The sequence below is a fragment of the Quercus lobata genome, chromosome 3 (assembly GCF_001633185.2).
Source record: "Quercus lobata isolate SW786 chromosome 3, ValleyOak3.0 Primary Assembly, whole genome shotgun sequence".
Classification (NCBI taxonomy): domain Eukaryota; kingdom Viridiplantae; phylum Streptophyta; class Magnoliopsida; order Fagales; family Fagaceae; genus Quercus; species Quercus lobata.
In genome coordinates this window covers 49,189,523-49,200,632 of record NC_044906.1, presented here as the reverse complement: position 1 = coordinate 49,200,632, position 11,110 = coordinate 49,189,523, and positions in this window count along the sequence as shown.

Sequence of the window (11,110 nt, the reverse complement as noted above, 5' to 3'; positions counted from 1 at the left end):
TCGGAAATTAAAATTAGTTCGGTTTCCATTGAGCAACTATGAAAAACCAGGCCCATTCCAATGAAGATATTTATCTCTAATGATCAAAATCATACTTAGTAAACCAATCTGAAAATTGCAAGTTTGTAACCCTCATGGCTCACACAGGAGGGGGAAAATAAATTCCCCCAGTTGAATTCGACCTTGGGGTAGCCAGATTATATATTTTAAGTTTTGTAATTTGTACAAAAAAATCCAATTGATTTGACGTTATTAATCAATAAAAGTGTCTCATGTTTTTAAATTACATGAACACTAGTATTTGGCCCCATGCTTTGCTTGAAAAAAAAATTATTTGTAAGTGTGTAAATATTAGTCTTTAAACAGTTATAATTTTTTTTTAACATAAAATTCATAAGAAATATGGTATTATCAAATGGTATAATTTCTTTGCTTGATAGAAGTTTACATTTCTTTCTCAAAAAATAAAATAAAATTGAAGTTTACATTTGAACCAAATTAGATAACGAATATGTTGGCGTTCTCTTTCTTTAGCAAGTTCACCTTCAATTAAATGTTATTTTTCGATTGTTATTTACCCAAATAGTTAGTTAACACTTTTAAACGTATAAACAAATGTATGCTTATGCAATTTATATATAAAACTTCAAACAAATATATGTGCACATTATTTAAATCTAATACGTATGAAGAGCAAATGGTTGAACTATTTTAGTTATAAAATTAGTTATAAAATTCCTTGACCTCATCAATATCCTCCACAATATATTCTTTTGATCCAAAACCTTAGGTTATAATATTTGGTAACAGTTTTTGTTTTCTATTTTCAAAAACTTGTTTTTGGGATTATAAAGAAAAAAATAATTTTCTTGTATTTTTGAAATCAAAAATATGTTTGGTTAGTTGAAATTAAAAAAAAAAAGGTATTTTGAAGAAAAAAAATAGAAAATACTAAAATATGTTGTTACTAGGATTTGAACTCTAATACTAACTATGTGGGTTTCAGTTAGTTTAACTGGTAAAATTTCTGATGGTTAAATAAGAGATCTGGAGTTTAATCCCCGCCTACACCAAATACGAATTGATATCTTAGTCTGATGATAAAGAACTATCATCAAGAGCGGACGCCATAGGTTGAAACTCTCTCTCTCAAAAAAAAAAAAAAAAAAAAACTCTAATGCTAACTCATTAAATGAGACAGAATTATTAAATTAAATACGTGTTTTCATTGACTTTTGAAAACTAGAAACTGAAAACAGCCTTTTGTATGTTTTCAGTTTCCTTCACAAATTGAGTTTTGAGAACATTTTTGTTTTCTGTTCATTTTCGGTTGCCAAACAAATTTTTTAGTCTAAAAAATAGAAACTGTTTTTGAAAACAAAAAATAAGGGGAAAAAACAGTTACCAAAAATACTCTTAGCTTTTTTCATTATTAAAATCTATTTGCCAATTAATTGAAATTAGCAAAATAAAATCAAGAAGAGAGAGAGAGAGAGAGATAAATATGAAAAAAAAAAAAAAAAAGATAAAAAGAAAGTGTAAGGGTGTGGTTTGGATTCTAAGCCCAAGAAGTAGCTGGAGTAGGGCCCAAAAAACCCAACACAATAAATTTGTAGAGAGTGGGCTTAAAAACTGGGTTTCAATGGATCGCACAACGCGCATAGTGGATTAAAGATAGTAAGAAAGCAAAGAAAGACAAACTCTATGCAAAGAAATCCTTCCTCGGCAAAATCTGAGGAGAGTAGTCCTTAAATATATTTCTTTTAGACTTTGATATAATTTCAATTCTTGTTACTACAGTGTTTTCTCTACAGATTCCCTGCCCTCTGGTTTTACCGCCCAAGTGTATGGACTCCTCGGCATGGTAATGGCCTCCTTGGCTTTGGGTATGACACGTGGCACTATTATCTTATTAAATTTCTGTACCCCACAATAGCCCCTCAAAACTCCGGTTTTTCCCTCTTATCTGAGGAGAAAAGTGGGGTTTTGACATTGGGTAATTAATTCCACATGCTTCTTTGAATCCCATACGTGAGAACGTCACTTCATATACCTTGTAACCGTTCCTGACGCTTCGAAGTCCGTAACGTCTCATTAAATGCTCCATGCAGCACCTTGTTCCCCATGTCCTATGGTGAGATAAAGATCCTACGGCTAGTATTTCTCCTCGGAATTTGGGTGGGATGACTCCCACCCAATTCTGCCTCCTATATAAGGCACCTGGGGGATTCATTTCTTCCACTTTCCGAATCGGCACCTGGGGGATTCATTTCTTCCACTTTCCGAATCTTCAAACTTTCAAGACTTTTCAAATCTTCAAACTTTCAAAAAAACTCCTGAAGTGACCCTTCCCATAATTTCCGTAAGTTCCTTTATTCTTAGGTCCTTTCTCCTCGGCCAGTCTCCTCAGCCTTCTGTTTTCTATTTCTTCCTTCACAAAAATTTCTTTCCCTTCTCCTTAGTCTGCTTAGATGGGTAGGTTTGTTCATTTAGTAGATTACCTCGCGGGTGTTAGGGGGTTTAAGGCCCTGTATCATATTCTGTGGGGTGTCTCCTTGCGATACTACCCTTTGGGTGATTGTCACACCCATATAAAGGAAGGGAAGTTGTCATTCCCATGTGTAGAGTGACCAGGGACTACCTGATCGCCCATAGGATATGCCCCCATTAATGCACGCCCAACCTGTTTAGGGTCCTAGCTAGCATAGATGCTCTTAACGGGCAAATGGGGTTGGGCCTTACCTAGCACGACATCGTTTGGATGTACAAGTATCATCTGCTTGAAGACTCGGGCTATTACCTTAAGTCTAGGTCTTTTGAAGTTAGGCTCATCTCGTGTCTCCCTAAGTCCAACAAAGGCATGAAAGATAATTTTCTAATCACCTCGAGTAAATGGCATGATGGCCTTCACTGCCCAACCCAGGAGGGAGCACCAGGTGGGGTACCCTAGGTTTAGATCCTTTAACACAGGAATTAGTCTTGTAATTTGCTTCTTCTTTCGTTCCTTTAGCACTTTGCTTCCTTTTTTCTGATGACTCGTTTTTCTAACTGTGGTTTTGCTTCTTGGCTCCTCTTTTCTTGCAGATAAAAGATACGTAGCTCTTAACCTCATTTTTGTTAACTTTTCAGATCTCAACAGAGTCCTAAGATCCGAAGTGTTCGTAAGTGAGGACAGACAATTGAGAGCTATCCATCTCATTCTTGACTTCAAGCCCCTGTTCGACAAGTTCTAGGACGTAGGCAACGCAATCAGAATGGTGACCCTCAGCTAGCTCGGATTGACGTTTCGGTGCTCGAATTCTTAGCCTGAGAAGGCACCAAGAGAAAAGACAGCTTCTTCGTGCTTGTCACTCGAGGTAAAGATAGACCAATTTTATCTCAAGGAAGGGAGATAGGAGCAAGGAGAGCCCGTGATTCAGGTCTCGGACTTGGAAGATGAGCTTGACAAATCCTCAAGTGTTCGTGCTCTTGGATTCACCGTTGCATGTGTAGCCAACAGTTTAGAGAAAGAAGAAGAAGAAGAAATGCCGCTAGAGAGGAAGAAAGGTCTCTGTGACCTCCTCGAGGGCAGGGCCAAGGGATTAGTGCCCAAAGACACCTGAGGGTCTCAGCTCCCCCCTGCTCTTCTTCCTCCTCCTCCTCCTCCTTTAGTCAACCCCTTCGTGCCTACTAACCTTTAGAAGAGGAAGAAGGACAAGGAGGTGGCTGATGAGGGGGAGGTGGTCCCCTTGGATGAGGGGGTTCCTCCCAAGCTACCTAAGACAGCCAAGGACAAGGGGAAGGCCTCTTTGATTGAGAGCAAGGAGGTTGAGCCCGTGGCTGAGGTGCGCCCCTTAAATCCGGCATGGAACCCTCAGTTGGAGTTGGATGGCGCAGCGATACCCTGGAACTCTTCCATCAAGGAGTTCCAGAGAGGGAACGCCCATTACATTATCAACGCCTTGGAGCAGCCCTTCCTATTGCTGAAGGACATGGCTACCTTGAAGAACATGAGGTAGCAAGATCTCTTTCTTTCCCTAAAGAGGGACTTAACTTTGGTAAGTTTCTTAACATGCCTTACTGATTTCATGCTACGTTGTACTTTTCTTATTTGACAAAGCATTCCCTCGTCGTTTATGCGCAGGCCATCCAGGAGGTCTTTATAGCTAAGGAGTGGGTGAAAGATGCCCGGAATGAGGCTAGACTCGCGGATAACCTCCGCACAGAGACCAGCAAGTCCTTGGTCAACATCAAGAGTAAGAATAAGGAGTTGGCTCTGAAGCTGGCTATTGCGGACAGGGATCAAAGGAGCACTAAGGCCAACCTAAAGACCGTTGAGGCCCATGCGGAAGAGCATTGCCAAAAGCTCCATTACACGGAGATAGAGTTGGCCACAGCCAAACAACAAGTGGTGGACTTGAAGGTAGAGCTAGAGAAGGCTAAGGAGGCTGCCCAGGCGGCTTAGGTAGCCGTGGATGCAATAGGGTGGAAGTTCTACAACCTCGGAGTGCAAGAGATCAAGGCCCAGCTGACTAATGAGTTGGCTGGGGTCTGTAGGGATTATTGCCTAGAAGTGTAAACTGAGGCCCTAAACGCAGCTGGGGCTTCTACCAACTCGGAGTGGAGGAAGGTCGAGAACATCAATTATCCAGAAGACCTTCGAGAGGCTCTTAAGGCAACTCCAAGCTTTAGGACGAATGTTGCCCCTGCCACGCCTGCTCCTAAGCAGCTTCCTACCACTCAAGCTTCTCTTCCTCCTCCCGAGGCCACTAAAGGGCCTGGCAAGGTTGGTGACCCAGGTCATGGGGTGGAAGTGGCCAAGGGCAAGGAGGCTAACTAAGGTAGAGCTCAGCCAGAGGAGAAGGGCAAAGGCAAGGAAGCTACTCCTAAGCCAAAAGAGTCTAAGCAGGTCAAGCCTCAAGCCATGGCCCAAGAGAAGAAGGCCACCTCGGGCAAGGCTGTTGATCCTCCCGCCTCCCAGCCAGTCAGCCAAAAAGATCCTCTTCCAACCAAGGCTTAGTTTAGGACTTTTCCCTCTTTCTTTGTACTTTTTCTTTTTGTATCTTTCTTTTGTTGTGGCAATTTGCCACTGTTTATGATGTATCTTTTCTTTTGTTTAATGAAAAGACATTAACTTTTACTTTATGAGCCTTTGTTTTTTCCTGCCATATTTATTTCTGATTGGCTGTAGTTACTGTTTTGTCCTTTGCTGAAAGGTTAGGTTGATGATGCTTCTAAGGGTGAACGCCCATACTTTAACAAAAGCTGATAGTAATGGATTATTGTTAATTCAAAACAAATTAAGTCCATGTAAACAGTGAGAAAAATAATTATGTGTTGGTACTAAGAACTATATAATCAACAAGGATGTCTAAATCCTTAGAGACAAGCAAGACACTTAGTAGAAAAATGGGGTATTTAAGGTCTCTCATTTTAAGAGTACCTTATGAATGTACCTTCAAAACCCTTTAACCAGAACCCAGGGTGAACCCTTGTTCTCTCTTGATGATGTATATGCCAAGGTCCCATCCTTGGTGAAATTGCGAAGTGTTATTTTACTCAAGGCATGTGGTCTGAGAGACTAGACATGACCAATGTTTTGTTTATAATTTGAACAGATAATGAAGAGTGTTAATTTACCCAAGGCATATGGTTTAAGGAACCAGATATAACCAAGGTTCTGTTTAACATTTGAACAAATAATGAAGAGTGTTAATTTACCCAAGGCATGTGGTTCGAGGAACCAAACATAATCAAAGTTCTGTTTAACACTTAAAAAAATAACCAAGAATATTAATTTACCCAAGGCATGTGGTCCGAGGAGCCAAGCATAACCAAGGTTCTGCTTAATATTCAAACAAGTAGCCTAGAATATTAATTTATCCAAAGTATGTAGTCCGAGGAGCCAGGCATGACCAAGGTTCTGTTTAATATTCAAATAAGTAATAAAAAGTGTTAATTTACCTAAGGCATGTGGTCTGAGGAACCAGACATAACCAAGATTCTGTTTAACACTTAAACAAATAACCAAGAATATTAATTTACCCAAGGCATGCGGTCCGAGGAGCCAGGCATGACTAAAGTTCTATTTAATATTCAAACAAGTAGCTTAGGATATTAATTTACCCAAGGTATGTGGTCCAAGGAGCCAGGTATGACCAAGGTTCTATTTAATATTTGAACAAATAATAAAGATAACACCTAATGTTAGAAATAAGAACATGGCAGAACTTCCTTTTATTAATAATAGTACCTTTGCAGGTTACTTACATTCCAGGGACGTAGTACGACATTTTCATCTAAATCTTCCAAGAAATAAGCACCTATACTAGCTACCAAGGTAATACGGTATGAACCTTTCCAATTGGGCCCTAATTTTCCCTATGTTGGGTTTTTTGCAGTACCCACAACCTTTCTTAACACTAAGTCTCCGGGTGCTAACGGTCTCAATCTCACTCTTAAGTCATACCCCTACTTGAGCTTCTGCTGATAGCATGCTAATTGAAGCATGACATTTTCTCTTCGTTCTTCAACTAGGTCTAGGCTCTTTTCTAGTAGGTTGTCATTGCTTTCCGAAGCGAATACTTGTCCTCAGTGTTGGGAATCTAGTTTCCAAAGGAATCACAATCTCGGCCCCATAAGTCATTGAAAAAGGGGTTTCCCTTGTGGACCTATAAGGGGTAGTCTGGGGTAGTTCGATATGTCCAAAGAACATGTGGCAGCTCTTCCACCCATTTACCCTTTGAATCGTCCAACCTCTTCTTGAGTCCATTTACTATGATTTTATTGACAGCCTCAACCTATCCGTTCCCTTATGGATAGGTCAGAGTCGAGTACCTATTCTTAATGCCCAATTCACAACAGTACCTCCTGAAGACTTTGCTATCAAACTGAAGACCATTGTCCGAGATGAGGGTATAAGGGATCCCAAACCGAGTGACAATATTCTTCCACACAAATCTCCAGGCATCCACGTCCCTGATATTTGCTAGTGGCTCAGCTTCAACCCACTTGGTGAAGTAATCCGTGCCGACCAACAGCCATCTCCTATTCCTTGCAGCCTTAGGGAAGTGCCTTACAATATCTAAGCCCCATTGGGTAAAAGACCAAGGGCTAGATAGAGGAATGAGGACACCCCCTGGTTGATGAATATTTGGAGCAAATCTCTGACATTGGTCACACTTCACGTATTCTTGTGCCTCCTTTTGCATATTTGGCCACCAATACCCTTGAGTAAGGGTCTTGTGAGATAGTGATCGGCTCCTTGTATGACTTCCACAAATCTCTTCGTGTAACTTTTCTAAGAATAGTTCCTTTACCTTAGGATGAATGCACAGCAAATAGGGCCCAGAAAAAGAGCGCTTGTATAGTTTTAATCCTTAGACAACCAAAAACAAGGAGCCTTTCTCTGTACTTTATTAGCTTCCCCTTTCTCCTTAGGCAAGATGTCATCCTTAAGAAAGAGCACAATAGGATCCATCCAAGTAGGTCCCACCCTAATTTGGTGAATCCCTTTCCTCTCTCAATAGGCTTGCATAGATCTTCAACCAAGATAACCCGAGGTAAACTTTGCCCCGAGGAGGTTGCAAGAGTGGCAAGAGAGTCAGCATGCGTGATTCTGTTCCTTGAGATTTGTTGTAAGGAGAAAGATTCAAACCCTGATTGTAAGTGCCTAACTTGATTCAAATAGTCCTGCATTCTCACATCCCTGGCTTCCAGTTCTCTCTTTACTTGGCCTACAACCAACCTCGAATTTGAAAATATCTCCACTATTCTTCCTCTTATTTTTTGAACCATAGCCATTTCCATCAACATACACCTTCCAAGATAAAGGTTCATGCAAGGAGATCATCCCAACTGATTTTTCATCCATGATTGGCCTTTCACTGTTTTCTTTTAACGAAGGCTCAGCAAACTCAGCCACTAAATCTGCAAGGGCCTGACCCTTTATAAAGGTGGGAGGCATATATTTAATATTGAAAGCTCCTAGGATTGTTCCCCACTTTGCAACCCTTTCTATGTAATCAGCTTTCCGAAGCAGTGATTGAAGAGGGAGTTGGGTTAGAACCACAACAATGTGAGCCTGGAAGTAATGTGGGAGCTTTTGTGTAGGATGTACTACTGCCAAGATGGCCTTCTCCAATGGTAAATAGTGAACATTTGCCTCATGTAATGATTTGCTCACATAATAATTTGGTCTCCACACCCCATCATTAACCTGTATCAATACCAGACTTACCGCATGTGAGGTTATAGCAATGTCAACAAATAGAACCTTCTTCTCCTCGGGCTTGGACATAATAGGTGGTCAAGAAAGATATTCCTTCAATTGCTGGAAGGCTGAGAAACATTCCTTTGTCCATTCAAATCTCTTCCACTTATGCAACAACTGGAAGAAGGGCTTACACCTGTCTGCTGATCGAGAAATGAATCGATTCAAAGCGACAGTCATCTCTGTCAACTTCTGGACCTCTTTGGGATTTCGAGGAGGCTGCAGGTCATTAATTGCTCTAATCTGATTAGGGTTAACTTCAATTCTGTGGTGGGTAACCATATAACCTAAAAACTTGCTAGAGCCTACGCCAAAAGAACACTTAGCTGCATTAAGGCATAATTTGTGTTTCCTCAGTATCTCGAAAATATTCCTGAGGTCATCTGCATGCTCGGACTCTACTTTACTCTTTACCACCATATCATCTAAATACACCTCAATATTTTTGCCCAATTGAGGCTCAAACATCCTAGTCATCATCATTTGATAGGTAAACTCTGTATTTTTCAATCTAAAGGGCATTACTTTGTAGTGGTAATTCCTAGTGGGTGTAAGAAAAGTAGTCTTTTCCTGATTGTCCAGAGCTAATGATATTTGATGATAGCCTTGAAAGGGATCCAAAAAGTTCATCCAAGGATGGCCTACAGTTATGTCCATTAATTGATCTATCCAAGGCATGGGAAAAGGCTCTTTTGGGTAAGTTTTATTTAAATCTATAAAGTCTACACATACTCACCACTTCCCAGTTTTCTTTTTCACCACTATTGTGTTGGCTAGCTACTTGGGGTAAAATACCTCCTTCATGGCCCCAACCCGCTTGAGCTTGAGTACTTCCCCCTGACAGCATCAGAATGTTTCCTAGATGAGTGCTGAGGTGGTTGCTTCTTGTGGATGGCAGATAAATTGACGTTTAAATGATGGCAAATGAAATTTGGATCCACCCTAAGGGCTTCGTAGGCGCTCCACATAAATACATCAATATTTTTTCTAAGAAAATCTATCAGCTCTTACCTCTTCCAAGGAGGTAGCTGAACACCGACCTGAAAGAACTTCTCTTCATCGTCGCCAATAACAACTTTTTCCAGTTGCTTGCACTTTGCCCCTTCTACCACTACCTCTATGGACAACACTGGCATCTTTGATTGCTATAAATCCTGCCCAGTAGAGGCTGAGGATTCACCTCTAGTCTGATGCCTAATTGCAGCCACCAAGCACTACCTGGCCATAGATTGGCTCCCCACCAGCTTCTCGACTTGGTCCCCAGATGGATACTTCACCTTCAAATGTAGGGTGGAAGAAATAGCCCCCATGGCATGAAGCTAAGGCCTTTCCACAATAGCTATTTAGGGGGAGTAGGCATCTACCACGATGAAATTCACCTCCACCACCTCTATCCATGCCTGAATGAGTAGTCGGATTTGGCCTTTCGGAAAGACAATCTTCCTATTAAACCCTATTAGAGGGACATTGTAGCAGGTTAGGTCCTCGAACCTTAGCTTTAGCCCTTTAAATAGGTGGTAAATGATCTTCACGCCGTAGCCTTGATCTACCAACACTCTCTTCACATCATACCCACTTATCTTGAGGGTGACCACCAGGGCATCATCATGTCGCTGTAAGGTTCCAACCTTATCCTCATCTGAAAAGCTCAAAGCTGGCCAAACCTCCATTCTACTCCTCTTCGAATTAGGGACAAGCCCTCTGCAGATGGCCGAGGTACAGAAATCACCTTGGATGCCTAAGAACGAGTCCTTCCCGAAGTAGCAAGAATGATACTGATTATACTTAGAGGTGGTCTTGCAGAAACATCTCTCTAAGCCCCCGACCCCGCTTGACCACCTTGTCTGTTAGGTTGATATAGGAATTGCTTTAACTTTCCCACCTTAACCAATTGCTCCAGATGGCTTCATAAAGTCCTGCAATCCTCGATAGTGTGCCTTCATTCCTAGTGGTACTGGCAATGAAGACTCTGGTTACACTTTGTGAGGTCTCCTTCCATCTTAGTTGGCCACTTAAAGTATGGCTCGTTCTTAATTTTTTCTAAAACCTGATGCACAGGTTCTCGAAATATAGTACTAACCATTTGGGTGGCAACCGAGCCAGGGTGCTCGGCAAAATCTCTCCGAGGTCGACTACTATTGTACCTATCCAACTTGAAATCTCTCCGCTCTTGGGGGATCACCTTAGCCTTTCCCTTCCCTTGTTGCTAATCCTCCTCGACCTGTTTATACTCGTAGATATGATCCATGAGCTAACGCACACTCTTAATAAGCTTCCTTGTTAGAGATTTTCTCAAATCATGCTCAACGGGCAGACCGACCCTAAAAGTTCTTATGGCCACATCGTCGAAATTCTCATCAATCTCATTGAACATCTCCCAGTACCTGTCATATGTTTTCAGGATCTCCCCCTCCTGCATGGTCATGGACAACAAGGAGTCCAAAGGCCAAGGAACCTCACTGCAAGTAACAAAATGAGCCCCAAACGCCCGAGTAAGCTCCTTAAAGGAGTTGATAAAGCCTTCCTTCAGGTCGTCAAACCACCTCATCACCACAGGCCCCAAACTGGATGGAAACACCTTGCACATCAAGGCCTCATTCTTGGAGTGTACAACCATTCTCTAGTTGAAGTGGCTCACATGCTCCACATGGTCTGCTCTACCATTGTACATGGTGAACGTTGGCTGTGTAAACTGGTGAGGAAGCTTTCCTCTTTCAATTCTACGTGTAAAAGGTGACTTGGAAATTTAATTCAGCGCCCTACTCAGAGCATCGTTTCCTAGGCCTTTGTGAGACGGCCCTTATTCTCGTGCTCGTAATGGTGACCCTCATCACATGAAAAAGACTTGCTGGGAGGGAG